The following is a 16,357-nucleotide window of genomic DNA, read 5'->3' on the forward strand; positions in this document are numbered from 1 at the left end:
ACACACAAAGGTGATCATCTATTCTGGTCTTAATTGTAGTTGCTGAGTAAGAAATAGAAATCTTTCAGCTGTGATGTTGAAGCAAACAAAGGGAAAAATTATTTTTATATAGTCCTAGGGCTGAAGGGAAACCAGGGGACTTAAAAGAAATTTAGAAGCTGCATTGCTATGTCGCTATGTAGACTGTGAGCTCTTTCAAAGCAGAGATGGCATCTTTTCCACCTTTGTGCCCCTGGTATATTGCACATGACCTGGGACCTAGTATGTGCTCAATAAATGAGTGCTAAACTTAATTACAAAAATTAACATGGCATATTTTGCCTTCTCTTGAGAATTTTTGTCTGAAATTGAAGAACTGTGTATTTTGAAAATTAAATTAAATCTACACCGAAGTAGAAAAATGGTAAAGAGTCTGGAATTGAGGGATAGATAGACCTGGATTCAAATTCACATTCTGTTTTCATCATTAACTGTAACTACATGGCCATAGCTAAATCACTTAACTCATCTGAGCCTGTCCTCATTTAATCACACACACACACACACACACACACACAGTCTCCCATGGTTACTAAAATAAATTTAAATGAGATAACCTAAGTAAAGGCCTTAGCACATGCTGAACACTTGGTACTTGCTCATTGTTATTTCATTGAACATGTTATGCTCAACATGTTATCTAGCTAATATATGCAAAGTTTTGCAAGGCCATGCCAAAGGCACAGGTCTTAAAATTATAAAAGCTGAAGGAACTCCAACGAAGAGAGGAAATAATTAGGGAAGAGAGACTGGATCAGAAGCTAGTCAGCTAAGTGTACTTGCTTTCCAATTTGTGTTCTTTTGTTAAGACTAAAATTGGAAGACAGGAGAAGCAGGGCTTTTGGAATTGTGGATACCAAGCACCACTAAATGATTACAGCAAAGTGCAGTGCTGGCTGGTGGCCGTGGGCTTGTTATCTTGGAAGTGCAGCCCTTGTGTCCTCTATCTGATTCATTTTCAACAATTTTTTTTTTTTTTTTTTTTTTTTTTTTTTTTGTGGGTGGGGAAGAAAGAGGTGGGATGACAAAGAAAGGCTGGAAGATACACAGGAGAGATATTTGAGGGGAGGAGCAAATAGACTAATATTCTCAGTGCTTTTAAACTCATTGATTGCCAGGAGCCTGGGTGAGGCAAATCATTGGTTTATTCAGCTTTTATTCAGCTCAGTGCCCTGTTGACAACACAATGTGTCTGAGTCACAGGGGGTCAAGTGACTGTAGCTTCTCTGATGAGTCACTGTCTTGCTTCCACTAATGTATCTGTGGCTGGGGCCAATTTGTTTACTGAGAGAAAGCTACAGCTGTCTGCAGGTACAGATATTTGTACTCCAGAACTTACCAGCAGAGCTGAGCAGGGTGGATGTGAGGAGCTTTTGCACTCCTGGAAGGTCCTCATGGGTAACAGCCAGTGGGAGCTGCTTGATGTGATGTGATGATGCTCTTTCCTTTGATTTGGTATCAAGAGAAGCAACTGCTTAGAATTAGAGCCCAGAGGATTGAGCAAGAGTTAGAAGGTGGGAACAGGACTAACATATCACCCAGGAACCTACTAAGACACATAGCATATTCACAGTGGGCAATTGAAGAGTGCTGGGTAGAGAGACTATTCACAAGGGTGTGAGCAGGGTTCAGGGAAACCAACAAGGAATGGTGTAGGGTCTCAGAGAAAGCAAGTGTGGGGAGCCATTACTTGGCTGATGAAGCAAGAGTGGGGAGAGTGGCTATTGGAGCAGAGGGGAGTAGAAGTTGGAGAAAGTCACTTGAGAGGAGTGGTGGCCATCATCTCAAGGCCACAGGCAACTTAGAGTGAACCAACAGGGATGGAGTCAGGGTTATACATACCCACTTCACTCTCCTCCCAGTCTCCCATTGGAGACCCTTCCATTGGCCACATCTTACCAAAAGTCAGAGAGAAGGGAGTTGTTGATGTTGGCCACGCAGACCAGCTCCTGAGGAAGACAGCAGGGTGGAGAAGCTGGAGAGTGGCTCTGGGGGGATGCAGAAAACATTTAGCACAAGTCACTAGCTAGACAAGCCAGTTACCTCATGTGGGTCTCAGCTTTATTCATCAGTGAAATGGGAAAATCACTCTACCTTCTTGGCAGCATTGTGAGAGTGGAGTTAGATAAAAGGATTTGAAAGGCCCTGAAGTGCTCTGCAAATGTTGAGTATGAAGTTGCTCTGCAGCTGCTACTTTTCACAGAGAAGGGAAGCACTATGTTACTCAAGTAAATGCCTTCCCTCCTGGTTGGTTCACCACCCCTTCTTGAGATCTTACATTGCGTGTAGCACATACTGGATGCCAGGAGTGAGCATGGGGAACAAAGATGGGTGGGCTATAAAAAAAATGTGATGACAGTTGTAAGACATAGCCAATGCTCCCTCAATAGCCTATAATATAGTTACAAAGAAAGATATGAATAGGTGTGTAGAGTGTGTGTGTGTGTGTGTATTCATATATCAATGTATGAAATGCATGGAAAGATATGAAGGTAATTATCTATCTATGTAATCATCCATTTATCCATCCATCCATCTACACAAAGTAATGCAACCACATATGCAAAATGAAACAATACATATAGGAATAATTAGAACTGGATAGGAACAATAAAAAAGGGTGTTCAGAAGAATAGAGTTTTGCATTGGAAACTAGGTCTTGAGGTGCCAACCTACTGACCTGTTGGGGATGTTATTGTCCGTCCAGGTTTAGAAGTAGACTTTTAAAGAAAGAGAGTAAAGTATTTAAATTTTTTGAGTTTATATATTTGCTTATTATTCTTTTTATTTCCAGTGCTTGGCACAGTATTCTAAAGGCCCTCAAGAAGTGTTTATTAAATGAATCAGTTAACAAAAAAGGTATTTGTACTACTTTATTAAATGAGAGAAGAAAATGCATTTAATAACAACGCCTTCCTATAGCGTGGTCTCTATGAGAATTCTTCCAATGCTGTTTGAAATACTGTACCACTGAGGCCACAGAAGACACAGTGATTGAGCTTAGCATATGCTTTAGGTAAGTGATTTGTGTAAGATTAGTGTGTGCATAGGTGCAATCTCAAAATTTCAAGACAGAAAATGACTGTTCTTTGGAAGATGTTTAGTTTATTAAGAGCCTATGGCATGCCAGACATGCATGTCCTACCCATGCTTCTGGAGCTCAGTAGAAAGAAGTTGAGTGAGGTTGATGATAGTTTCCTCATATGCTTGTCAGGTTATTGCAAAGCTTAAAAATAGTGTTCCTTTTCTGCCATGGGCTTGGAAACAAACAAACAAAAACAAAACAAAACAAAACAAAAATAGTGTTTAGCACTCAAATACTTTTGCATAAATATTAATAGTCTAGGACTCAGGGTGTGGTAATAAAAGGGAAAGTTGAAGTAACACCATCTAAACATTTCTAGGCAAATGTAAGTGGAAATGATACTGGTGTGGGACTATTCAGAATCAGTGCTGCAGATGCAGAAAGCACTGGCTCTGAGCCCATGGGGCACAGCCCAGAGAACAGAGCTCTGCAGCAAGGCCAAGGCTTCTTAGTCTTTGGATAAGTTGATAACTCGTAGGAGCTCTCGGGATTGTCTGAAGGCTGTGGGGGAAAAGCACAGCCTGCACCTACCATCAGCTCCCTGCAGAAGAAAGAAGAGAACATGGCCCATTCAAAGTCATGTTTTTTTCCAGCCCTGCTCTCTTCCCCAGTCTCCAGGCTGCAGGCATGCAAGCCTGAAATCAGGCTTCCAATGACCAAAGAAAAACTGTGCCACATTCCAACCTAAATCAAGGCTGTCAAGTCTTGATCAAGGGCTGTGGATGATACAGGGTTTATATGTATAGATGGGACCTTTCTGTTGATTGATTGTTTAAATTCAGGTAACAGTCACATAACATAGAATCATTTAAAAGTATACAATTCAGTGGCATTTAGTAAATTCACTGAGTTGTGCAACCATCATCACTATGTAGCTCCAAGACATTTTATTTTCATCACCCCAAAAGGAAATGCAATATACATTAAGTAGTTGCTTCCCATTCTCCCCCGAATCCAATTTCTGGTAACCACCAATCTGATTTGTCTCTAGGGATTTATCTATTCTGGATGTTTCATATAAATGGAATAATACAAAACGTGATCTTTTGTGTCTGGCTTTTTCCACTTAGCATAATGTTTCCAAGGTTCATCCATGTTGTAACGTGTTGGTGCTTCATCCGACACATTTTTTTGGCTGAATAATATTCCACTGTGTGGATGTACCACATTTTGTTTATCTTTTATCAGTTGATGGATATTTGGGTTATTTCTACCTTTTGGCTATTGTGAATAGTGCTGCTACAAACATTTGTGTACAAGATTTTTATAAATACCTGTTTTCAATTATTTTGGTATATACCTAGTAGTGGAATTGCTAGGTCATATAATAATTTTAGTTTAACTTATTGAGGAGCCAGCAAACTGTTTTCCACAGTAATAGCACCATTTTACATTCCAACTAGCAATGTATGATTGTCCTAATTTCTCCACATCTTTGCCAACACTTATTTCTCATTTAAAAAATGTTAGCTATCCTAGTGCATATGAAGTAGTTTCTCATTGTAATTTTGACTTGCTTTTCCTGGTGACTAATGATGTTGAACATCTTTTCATTCCCTGTTGCATTTTAACTCAACCAAACTATTTTAAATATATGTATTTTTTTTTTTCCCTTGAGTAGATCTGTAGCAGGATTTAGATGGTATATTCTCATATGTAGATTTTATTCAGCTCTCTTTGAGTCACATGGAGCAGGCTACCATTTGCAAATAGAGCCTAACAAACATTCCTAGGTGATGGTGTGGATATGGAAACAGATGAAGGACTTTCTCAGAGGCAATATTTATTAAAACTATGCTATTAATGGAACTTTTTTTTTTTTGCTTTGAAGTTTTATTTTAAAATATGCCCTAGAAAGACAAATGGATCAAATAGCAAACCCTCATTTGGTGGGCTTGAGCATCTCTTAAAGTGGAGCAACCAAAACCCAAGAGTTTCCATCTTGACTTTGTTGCTGGGTAATCTCTGATTTTTGGCAAGGCTTCCAACTTGTATTTAATGTTAAGATATCCCTCTATGCTTCCTTTCTCATCAGTTCACATGTGGAGGATGATAAGCTCTTGCAAAGTCTTGTGGGAGACCCACAGATAAACTTATTATGGTGAAGTGTTGAGGATCTTCTCATGTGAGCCATCGATTTCAACATCTCTGGCTTGGACTGGATTTCTCCTTCACTTGGCCATCACCTTTTTCTGATGCGCATTTCTTGAGGCAAATGGACAAGGTAATGTGTGTCCCATGTGAGCAGGAGAAAACTGAGCATCCCAAGAATAGTCTCACATCACAGTTAGGTTTTTTATCTGCAAAAATAGATTTATACTAAAACAGAGAAATGTGGAAAATGATATGAAAATAGAAAACATATTGTGTGCTACCTTTCTTAATAAGTAGGTTAACTCTCTAGAATTGTTAAGTTTAGATGAGTTCAGAAACTATATAATTTAGCACCCACATTCTCCACTGACCTAGCACTGGTCCAGGTATTAGGGTGATGTCTGCAATCAGGCTCTTCTTGGTAGTAATTTATTTTTCCCCCTACTAGTAATCAGCCTCCCTTCCCTAATACTTAAAATTTCTTCTGATAATTAAAAACATTCTAAGATGTTTTAAATTGAGAACTGAGACTAAATCTTTAGGCAATTAAAACATTTCAGTGTCACTCTGAAGAATAATACTTCTCTCACCCTGCCAGTCATACTCAGCTTTTCCTGAGCTAATCACCTAGTTAGTAGGGTCGTAGCTGGAGGCCCTTTGTAGGCTTTGTGGAACATACCTGAATAAAAATTGTCAAAATAACTGTTTTTCCTGGAGGTTAAGTTATGTTAAAATGATTACCGTGGTAGCAGAAGAAGACAGCTAAGAAGGGTTGATGATCTCCAGATAGAAGGTCATGATAAAGTTCCTAAAATCTGTTGTCTCCTTTCCACCATCTCCTGTTAGCAACGTATAAGGTCAAACATTCTTGCCACAGAAATAAATGAGGCCAATAAATAGTCATTGGATAAATCTACTTTAGATGTTTTGATTTTTTTTTTTTACATCTTTTAGATAAGATACAAGGGCTTTCCAAATATGACCATTATCTTTAGCAGTACTAGCGATGTCTTTATTTCCCTTTCTCTGTAGTTTCTTACCTCTGTGTTTTCTTAAGTGAAAACTTCTGTGAGTTTGTAAGTGCCATCTGTAATCACACTGATTTTGAGTTGTTAGAAACTGGTCTTGAGCATTCTGCAATAGATGCCATCAAAGGGCCAGGACATATTAAGAATATAGTGGGATCTCATTCCTACATTCTTATTTGGATACTATCTGTTTGACAGAAATGTTCTTTTTTTTTTCCTGGTATAATAACCAGATAAGTACACGGTAGTTTGTTTTATTTTGTATTTTCCCTAAATCTGGCAAACCTACTTCCTGAGCTCTTAGCTAAACTGTACTTCCCAGTGGATGTGGCCATGTGACTGAGTCCTACCAGTGAAATTTTTGTAGATGTGATGGACCACTTCTAAGACTGGCCCACAAAAACCTCCCATATGTGCTCTTGCATGTTCTTTCCATTTTTGTTCGGTTAGGATGGAGAAAACTTCTAGGGTGACTTAGGAAGCTACATGTTGAAGAAAACAGAGATTCTATTAGACTTGACTGCATGGAGGAAGACCTCCTCACCCTGTCTACTTTCCCTGTACTGTTATGCAAGCAAAAAATAATATTATATTGTTGTTGGACTCTTGTACATTTTGTGATCTATTACATTTGCTGCATAAATGGCCTACTTAACCGATAAAGATATGCAGTGAGTTAAGTCATTTTGTAAGTAAATTACTAGATAGGGAGAAAACTTAACATGGAACAGCTAACTTGATAATATGGGAATTACCCATAATTTCTTTTTTTTTTTTTTTTTTTTTTTTTGAGACGGAGTCTCGCTCTGTCACCCAGGCTGGAGTGCTGTGGCCGGATCTCAGCTCACTGCAAGCTCTGCCTCCCGGGTTCACGCCATTCTCCTGTCTCAGCCTCCCAGGTAGCTGGGACTACAGGCGCCGCCACCTCGCCCGGCTAGTTTTTTGTATTTTTTAGTAGAGACGGGGTTTCACCGTGTTAGCCAGGATGGTCTCGATCTCCTGACCTCGTGATCCGCCCGTCTCGGCCTCCCAAAGTGCTGAGATTACAGGCTTGAGCCACCGCGCCCGGCCTTACCCATAATTTCCAAAAGCAATGCTACAAAATTGTCTCACTAGGCTTCTATTGTGTAATAGATGACTCTGAAACTTATTGTTTTCTGGGGATTCCAAAAGGAGAGAGGTAGGGACAGCGAAAAGGGTTGAAAATCTACCTATTGGGTACTATGTCAACTGCCTGGGCTATGAGATCATTAGAAGCCCAAACCACAGCATCATGCAATATACCCACATAACAAACTTGCACATGTACCCCCCGAAACTAAAAGTTTTGAAATGTTTAAAAAAAGTCTTAAAACAACAACCATTTGATTATTTCTCTTAGGAATTTGTGAAGGACTCAGCTGAATGCTGATCAGGATATTTATTGTGCCGTTCAATTCAGTAGGCATTTGATGTGGAAGCTGATCTTTATAATTTGTGCCGTGGAGGGAAGTCAGCAAAGTAAGTGTCATGATTCTGGCCATCAGGAAGCTTACAATACTGCTAGACTTGTACACCTGAATAAGTACAAAATAATACAGAACACCTAGTTAAGATGTTAAAATCATTTCTTTAGCAAATATGTAAGCATCTACAGTGTGGCAGGCATTCTACTAGGTGCTGGGTATATAGCTGTGAACCAACCAACCAAACAAACAAACAAAAAGCCTTACTTCGTGGAGCTTACTTTCAGGAGTCTGTGTGTCAAACAGGAAAAATACAACAACAAGCAATAAAACAGTTAATTATATGGGATATTAGAAGATGATAAGTGCCATGAAGAAAAACAAAACAGGGAGAATAGAAAGTGTGTCCGACAGTGTAATTAAAACCCTTTTTCTGAGTTCATTTTTTTTTTTTGTATTTTTGTATTGTTTTGTTTTTTTGAGACTTGCTCTGTCACCCAGGTTGGAGTGCAGTGGCGTCTTTGTTCACTGCAGCCTCAAACTCCTGGGCTCAAGAGATGGTACTGCCCAAGCCTCCAGAGTAGCTGGGACTACAGGTTTGAGCCACTATAGCCAACGGAATTCAGCTTTTTATTGAACATGTCATGAAAGACCAAAGCTCTTGTCCTCAACAGACTCCTCAGATTCTTTATTTGCTTCTGCTTTTTTCTCTGTGGTTGAGGCAGTGGCGGTGGAGGGGGCAGGACCTCCTGCTGGGGCAGCACCAGCTGCTGGAGCAGGTCCACCGGCCCCTTCATTGCAGATGAGGCTCCTGATGCAGACATTGACCAGGGCCTTTTCAAACAAGCCAGCCTGAAAAGCTTTAACGTTTACACTAGCTGCTTTAATGAGGGCATTGATCTTATCCTCCCTGACGGTCACTTAATTCTCATGTAGAATGAAGGCTGAATAGATGCAGGCAAGCTGGGAGATTAAGGCCATAGTGTGGGCAAGCCCCTCACCTCCATGCAGCCTTAGCTTCCTGGGGAGGGTGCAGAACCTTGGTGGCAGCAGAGAAAAGGACAATTTCAAGAACAGTGTCAAATAAGATGTTCCTGAGAAAGTAACATTTGAGAAAAGACTTTAAAAGGAGGGGAGAGGATGAGCTTCATGACCACTGGAACAAGAGCGTTTCAAGCAGAGGGAAGAGCACGTGAGAAAACCCTCATGAAGAGATGTATTGGGTATTTTCAAGAAACAAGAAAGTCACTATGGCTATAGGAAAGTGAGTGAAGGGCAGAATTGGAGACAAAGTCAAAGTGGTAACAGGAGAGTAGGGGACAAATAGCAAAGGCTCTTTAGGTCTTTGTAAGGACTTACTCAGGCTTTTGGTCTGAGTCAGATGGGCAGCCATTGGAGAGTTTTGAGTAGAGGGGTGACAAGACAAGGATTACTTTGGCAGCTGCACTGGGAATAGTAGGAGGGTAAGGATAGAAGTAGGGAGGCCAGCTCGGAAGCCATGGTAATCATCTAGACACTAAATGCTTGCTTAGACCAGGGCATAATAGAAGAAATGGTGAGAAGTAACCAGTTTTTGAAGGTAGAGTCAGTGGGATTTCTTGATGAACTGGATATGTGGTGTGAGAAAAAGAGAGGTCAGGAATGACCATGCTTTTTGCTTGAGAAACTCAAAAGGTAGAGTTTTCATTAATTGGAATAGGTCAGAAAAATGACAGATCGAATGCTGACTGGAAAATAGCATGTTTGAATGCTGTTGGAATGATCCAACAGAGAGGAAAAAAAAAGTAATGATGCAGTAAAGAAGAAAGAATATCTGTAATCAAATAATGAAAGTAGAATCTAGTGCATATATGCTGATAGTCATAGGCAGAGATTTGGATGGTCCATCTACAGAAGCACTAGGAAAGGAAGAGTATATGGTGCAGAAGCTGGTGAGTTTGTATTGAGATAATGGGAAATAACAGAATTTCTCTTTTGATTGTTTCTATTTTCTCAGTGAAATAGGATACAATTTGCCATTTGAGAATAAGGATGTGGGAAGAAGCATGGGAGGTCTCAGGAGAGAAGAGAAAAGTATGAAATTGTCATCTAGAAGAGTAAGAGAGTGAATGAACCATGGAAAGGCAGTAGTATTACTGGGTTCTTTTGAGATTCAAAGTCATTTACAAAAAATGATTCCTGTCAGCATGTATATTAGTTCATTCTTACACTGCTATGAAGAAATACCCAAGACCTGGTAATTTTTAAAGAAGAGAGGTTTAATTGACTTACAGTTCCACATGGCTGGGGAGGCCTCAGGGAACTTACAATATGGTGGAAGGCACCTCTTCACAGGGTGGTAGGAGAGAGAATGAGTGCAAGCAGGGGAAATTCCAGATGCTTATAAAACCATCAGATCTCATGAGACTTACTATCATGAGAACAGCATGGGGGAAACTGCCCCCATGATCCAATTACCTCCAACTGGTCCCACCCTTGACACATGGGGATTATGGGGATTCCAATACAAGGTGAAATTTGGGTGGGGAACAGAGCCAAATCATATTATTCTGCCCCTGGCCCCTCCCAAATCTCATGTTCTCACATTTCAAAACACAATCATACTTTTCCAACCATCCCCCATAGTCTTAACTCATTCCAGCATTAACCCAAAAGTCCAAGTCCAAAGTCTCATCTGAGACAAGGCAAGTCCTTTCCATCTATAAGCCCATAAAATCAAAAGCAAGTTAGTTATTTCCTAGGTAAAATGAGGGTACAGGCATTGGGTAAATGCACCCATTCCAAATGGGAGAAATTGGCCAAAATAATGGGTCTGTAGGCCCCATGTGTTTCCAAAATCCAATAGGGCAGTCATTAAACCTTGAAGTTTCAAAATGATCTCCTTTGACTCCATGTCTCACATCCAGGATGCAAGAGGTGGGCTCCCATGGCCTTGGGCAGTTCTGCCTCTGTGGGTTTTCAGGGTACAGCCTCCCTCCAGGTTGCTTTCAAGGTCTAATGTTGAGTGTCTGCAGCTTTTCCAGGCCCACAGTGCAAATTATTGGTTGATCTACCACTCTGGTGTCTGGAGGATGGTGATCCTCTTCTCACAGCTTCACTAGGCAGTGCCCCAGTGGGGACTCTGTGTGGAGGTTCCCACCCCTCATTTCCCTTCTGCACTGCCCTAGCAGAGGTTCTCCATGAGGGCTACACCCCTGCCGCAAAATTCTGCCTGGACATCCAGGCATTTCCATATATCCTCTGAAATCTAGGTGGAGGTTCTCAAACCTCAGTTCTTGACTTCTGTGCATCCACAAGCTCAACAACACATAGAAGCCACAAAGCCTTGGGGTTTGGTGGTAATGAGGCACCTCTGAATGACGTGCCTCTGAGGCAATGGCCTGAGCTATACCTAGGCCCCTCTTAGCCATGGCTGGAGCTGAAGCAGTTGGATCACTGGGCACCGTGTCCTGAAGCTGCACAAAACCATTTTTGGCTAGGGGGTCCCTGGGCCTGGCCCAAAAACCATTTTTTCCCTCCTAGGCCTCCCAGTCTGTGATGGGAGGGGCTGTCACAAAGTTCTCTGACATATCCTGAAGACATTTTCCCCATTGTCTTGGTGATTAACATTTTGGCTCCTCGTCACTTATGCAAATTTCTATAGCAGACTTGAATTTCTCTCCCAGAAAATGGGTTTTTCTTTTCTATCTCATCATCAGGGTGCAAATTTTTCAAACTTTTATGTTCTGCTTCCTCTTGAATGCTTTCACCTAGAAATGTCTTCTGTCAGATACCCTAAATAATGTCTCTCAAGTTCAAAGTTCCACAGATCTCTAGGGGGCCACCAGTCTCCTTGCTAAAGCATAGCAAGAGTCACCTTTACTCTGGTTCCCAAAAAGTTCCTCATCTCCATCTGAGACCTCCTCAGCTATCAGCATTTCGGTCAAAACCATTCCACAAGTCTCTAGGAAGTTCCAAACTTTCCCACATATTCCTGTCTTCTGAGCCCTCCAAGTCTCTAGGAAGTTCCAAAATTTCCTATATCTTCCTGTTGTCTTCTGAGCCCTCCATACTGTCTGAACCTCTGTCTGTTATCCAGTTCCAAAGTCACTTCAACATTTTTGGGTATCTTTACAGCAGCACCCCACTACACCCAGTACCAATTTACTATATTAGTCTGTTCTCATGCTACTATGAAGAAATACTGGAGACTGGGTAATTTATAAAGAAAAGAGGTTTAATTAACTCATAGTTCCACATTGCTAGAGAGGCCTCTGGAATCTTACAATCATAGCAGAAGGCGCCTCTTCATGGGGCAGCAGGAGAGAATGAGTGCAAGCAGGAGAAATGTCAGACATGTATAAAACCATCAGATCTTGTGAGACTCACTATCATAAGAACAGCATGGGGGAAACAACCCCAATGATACAATTACTTCCACCTGGTCCCACCCTCGACACCTGGGGATTATGGGGATTGCAATTTGAGGTGAGATTTGGGTGGGGACACACAGCCAAATCATATTAGCATGGTAGTGCATTTTTCTATAGCTTTGTTCAGCTACATGGTGCCGGCACACAGTGAGAGAAGAGTTGTATTTTCCCGGGCCTAAAGTTTTCTAAGCAAGTATAAGAGAGAGAAGCAAGAGGGTGGAGGGTGTATGCAAGAGAGTTTTCATAATGATAGAGTATGTCATTTAAACAGAATCAAGGAAGTGAAGACATGAAGTCGGGAGGGATAGTGAGCAGATGGTACAATTAATGGATTGTATTCCATAGAGGGGCTGAAGGATTATTGCAGATGGGCACAATTGGGAGTGGACTGGAAAGAGAGTGGATGGAGGTCTGAGTGGAGTGTTCAAATTTGCTGTGATGGGTGGTTGTAGATTTTGGTAATAATAAGGACTAGGGATTGACCCTTGGAAGATTGGTAGAGCTAGAGTAAAGAATAAAATCACTGGAGAAGATCAAAGAGCAATGAGGGCAGTGTTGAAAGTAACATCAATATGGAATTGAAATTACCAAGAATGAAACCAAGCATATTGTTAGAAAGTGGCAGTGAGTCATGAGCTAAAATCTTTGACACACGAGGAGGAATGACCAAGAGGTTGATAGATGTCTACAGAAAAAAAAAAAGGAAGTGATGATAGACTGATTATACAGAAAGCTGGAAAACTTTAGAGAAAGGGAGAGAGAATGGTATAAAAGCAGCAATGTGGAACATGAAGTATTCCTTCCCCGTGTTTAAGCCTAGGAGTTTAGGAGGCATGAGAGAGATGGAAGTGACGACTTGAGACAACTCCAGTAGAAGCGGAATCCTCAGGGGAGAACCAGGTTTCTGTTACTGAGTTTGCAGAAAAATTGAGGATATAGAGGTTTTACTGCTAATGGACTCTAGGGTGCAGAGTGCATAAGGAAGGGTTTCAAGAGTTGGGGACTGGAGAAAGAAGAGACATACCCTTATGACAGACCCTCGGTGGAGCCTGATGAAAATAATGACATTGTCATATGTAATATACTGATTATTAATGATGGTGTGAGAAAATTCTTTCCCTCACTTGCTTCTATTACTGTTTTCCACAAACCAGGTCTCTGCCTGTGGCAAGTAGTGTGTCCCAGTTCTCTCCTCTCTAAAACGGAACCAGCTCCTGGAAGAGAAAGGGAAAGCAGATAATAAAGAGGCCCTCAGTCAATGAATACTGCAGAATTAGACATAGCCCTCAGCCTACTCTCTAGCCAACTGCCCTGAAAGAGGACTCTAATTTTCTCCCTCTGTTTGGATGGAGGTACTGGGGTACTTTTGGAGTAGGAAAGAAAAATATTTGACAGGCCCATTTCAAGTGCAGGAGACTTGGCACTGGAAAACTGTCCCTTTGGATTGTGAGATAAATTGTGTCAGTGGATGGAGGGTCATCACCAACACTCCAGCCAAACCCTTCTCTAACCAGCTATCAATGAAGATTGGTTTTAAAAAGTAAAAGAAACAAGAAAGAAAATGAAATTCTACTGGGAGAGATGATGAATGGCTCTTCTGAAACTTGTGCATACTCACAGGAAACATAATTGTTTTCTGGCTCCTGTCATGGCCTCCTTGGTGGAGATGTCATTTTGCTGATGTCAGTGGCTTGCAGGGGACTCTCAGTGCTCGTGTGTGTGTGTGTGTGTGTGTGTGTGTGTGTGTGACAAATTCTCATTCTGTAGCAGGGAGTAAGTAGCGCATGTCCTAATGGAATCAGAGATATCATATCCACTGGAATTGGAGCTCAGTTTTCTCAGTTCAATTTTTGTTTTTCAGAACATATTTCTTCAGCAATAACTTGTTTTCTGGCAACTTTCACCAATTTTAAAAAATAAAATTGTGTAAGAGGAAGATGGCTTCAAGCCTGCCTATTACTATTTATTTGAATTTTCTCTTTCTATTTTCTCAGCATGTATCTGCCAACATTTACCCTCCTAAAATCAAGTTATGTTGTGACAGAAGAAAAAGAGAAAAGAAAATTTCCTCATTCTACTTGAGAATGAGGAGATTTTGAGGGTCATCAGGGAAGCATGGAGTCTTTTATCAGAGTAATTAGTGCATGACTAGTGCAGTGGTAAAATCTAGGGTCTGTAGTTTGACTTTTTTCCAGGTTCAGCTATGGGGCTTTGGGATATTGATTTCTCACAATGAATTGCTCTTTGACAGACTTGATAAAGGACTAATTTTCAGATCTGCAAATACTTTTCAAAGGCAAATGAGAAAGACAGCCAGGAGGAAGATCAGCAAGCTGAGGACACAGGATAGGAGCTCTACTGAGACAGACACTAAGGAAAGTCTAAACAAGAGACCTCTGCAGGAAGGGGGCATTTTGGGGGATCCTTGGCTGCAGAAATATTGGGTTCCTTTGCACAGTTTTGCTAGAGAATCTGGAAATTAGACTTGTCAGTGGCTACTGTGATTCTATTTTAAGCCCTTTTCAGCAGTACAAGAAGAACAACAGAAGTTATAAAGGAATTAAGCTTAATTGTATTTTCTCCATCAAAGCCAATCTTAGCCCATTTTTGCCTCTTCTTAGCTTACTGCTTCCTGGGTGTCATTACATATTTGTGAAAACTTATCTTGCTTACCATTACTGTATCATGTTTGATTTCTGCTGAATTGTTATTTTCAATGGCACACTCTGGTTATTTCTGGGCTCTTCCTGAGAGCAAAATATTCCACAATCCTAATTTATCAGAGGAAGGGAATCCTAAAATTGATGATATACATGAGTAGTAAGTTATCTGAAAATATTTTTATTACCTAGATCTTTATCACGTAATTCATTTTAAAATTACAATTAATCTAGAAAACACCTTTTGGTAATTAACAAAATGTATTTATGATCTCTATTTAGTTATAAGTAAAACATCTAATAGTCATTCAGTGCCAAGCAATTCACAGAATATTTTAGTGTTCATCATTTATTTGATTTCACAAAAGTTCTATGAATAAGAACAGACATTAATATGCTCATTTTACTGAAGAAATTAAGGCCTAGGATGGTGAATCTTACAGCCAGTAGGAATTTGAATCCCACTCTGCTGATTCTAAACCATGGAAATTGAAATAATTTATGTAAAGATAAAACCTGCTTTTGTTCATAAGCATGTTCAGGGCAATAATTTACTATGCATTTTCCAATCTCCATATTAGGTTGGCAAAGGTTGACAGTATATGTTACCGTGTTCAAGGACAATCCAAGTATGGTCTATTGAAGCACATCAGGGAACATTTCTGGTAGCTCTTACCTGTGGGGCATTGATTAAGTCCACTAATGGCTCTGATTTCTCTCAGTTTTCTTAACTGTAGAATAGGAATGCTACTGCTACCTACCCGTTACTTATTACTTCAAAGGTAATTGAGTTGATCTAATGAAATAACTGATGTGAAAATAGTTTGTGGATGGAGAGAAGTATTCAGGAGCCGGGGATGTTGCTCATCACCACCATCTTGGACAAAAGTTCTAGGAGGGAGGAAAGTGGTATTCAACTGGGCTTCACATGCATACTTAGGGAATGAGCTTTTCTAAGGTTTATATTTCTCCTGTAAAATGAAAGAGAGGCGACTATGTGAAATAGGCAAAATTTGTCTTAGAACACTCTCTGGGGTGTCTCTCAGACCCTCTCCACTCTTGTCTCTTTGCCCCACTCCTAGACCTTCCTTCTGTAGCTGATACTGCTGGAAAGTTCTTTTCTTTTTTTTTGAGATGGAGTCTCACTCTGTTGCCTGACTGGAGTGCAGTGACATGATCTTGGCTCACTGCAACTTCTGCCTTTCAGGTTCAAGCGATTCTCATGTCTCAGCCTCCCAAGTAGCTGGGATTAAAATTAACCGGGTGCCCACTACCATGTCCAGCTAATTTTTGTATTTTTAGTAGAGGTGGGGTTTCACCATGTTTGCCAGGCTCCAGGCTGGTCTCAAAACTCCTGGCCTCAAGTGATCCGCCCGCCTCAGCCTCCCAAAGTGCTGGGATTACAGGCATGAACCACCATGGTCGGCCTGGAAAGCAATTTTTTGTAAGAGATAGTTGATAGTGGTTTGAGGTTGTTTTTTTGTTTTTTGTTTTTTTCCAAGGCAGACTCTTGCTCTGTCTTCCAAACTGGAGTGCAGTGGCGTGATCAGCTCACTACAGCCTTGACTTCCTGGGCTCAAGAGATCCGCCAGCC

The 16,357-nt window shown here is 40.8% G+C and overlaps 1 pseudogene; it reads right to left on the minus strand.

Moving 5' to 3' along the window:
• Positions 1–8,333: 8,333 nt before the first annotated feature.
• Positions 8,334–8,672, minus strand: LOC104668552 (annotated as a pseudogene).
• Between the last annotated feature and the right edge of the window lie 7,685 nt (positions 8,673–16,357).

The sequence above is a fragment of the Rhinopithecus roxellana genome, chromosome 8, assembly GCF_007565055.1.
Source record: "Rhinopithecus roxellana isolate Shanxi Qingling chromosome 8, ASM756505v1, whole genome shotgun sequence".
Taxonomy (NCBI): domain Eukaryota; kingdom Metazoa; phylum Chordata; class Mammalia; order Primates; family Cercopithecidae; genus Rhinopithecus; species Rhinopithecus roxellana.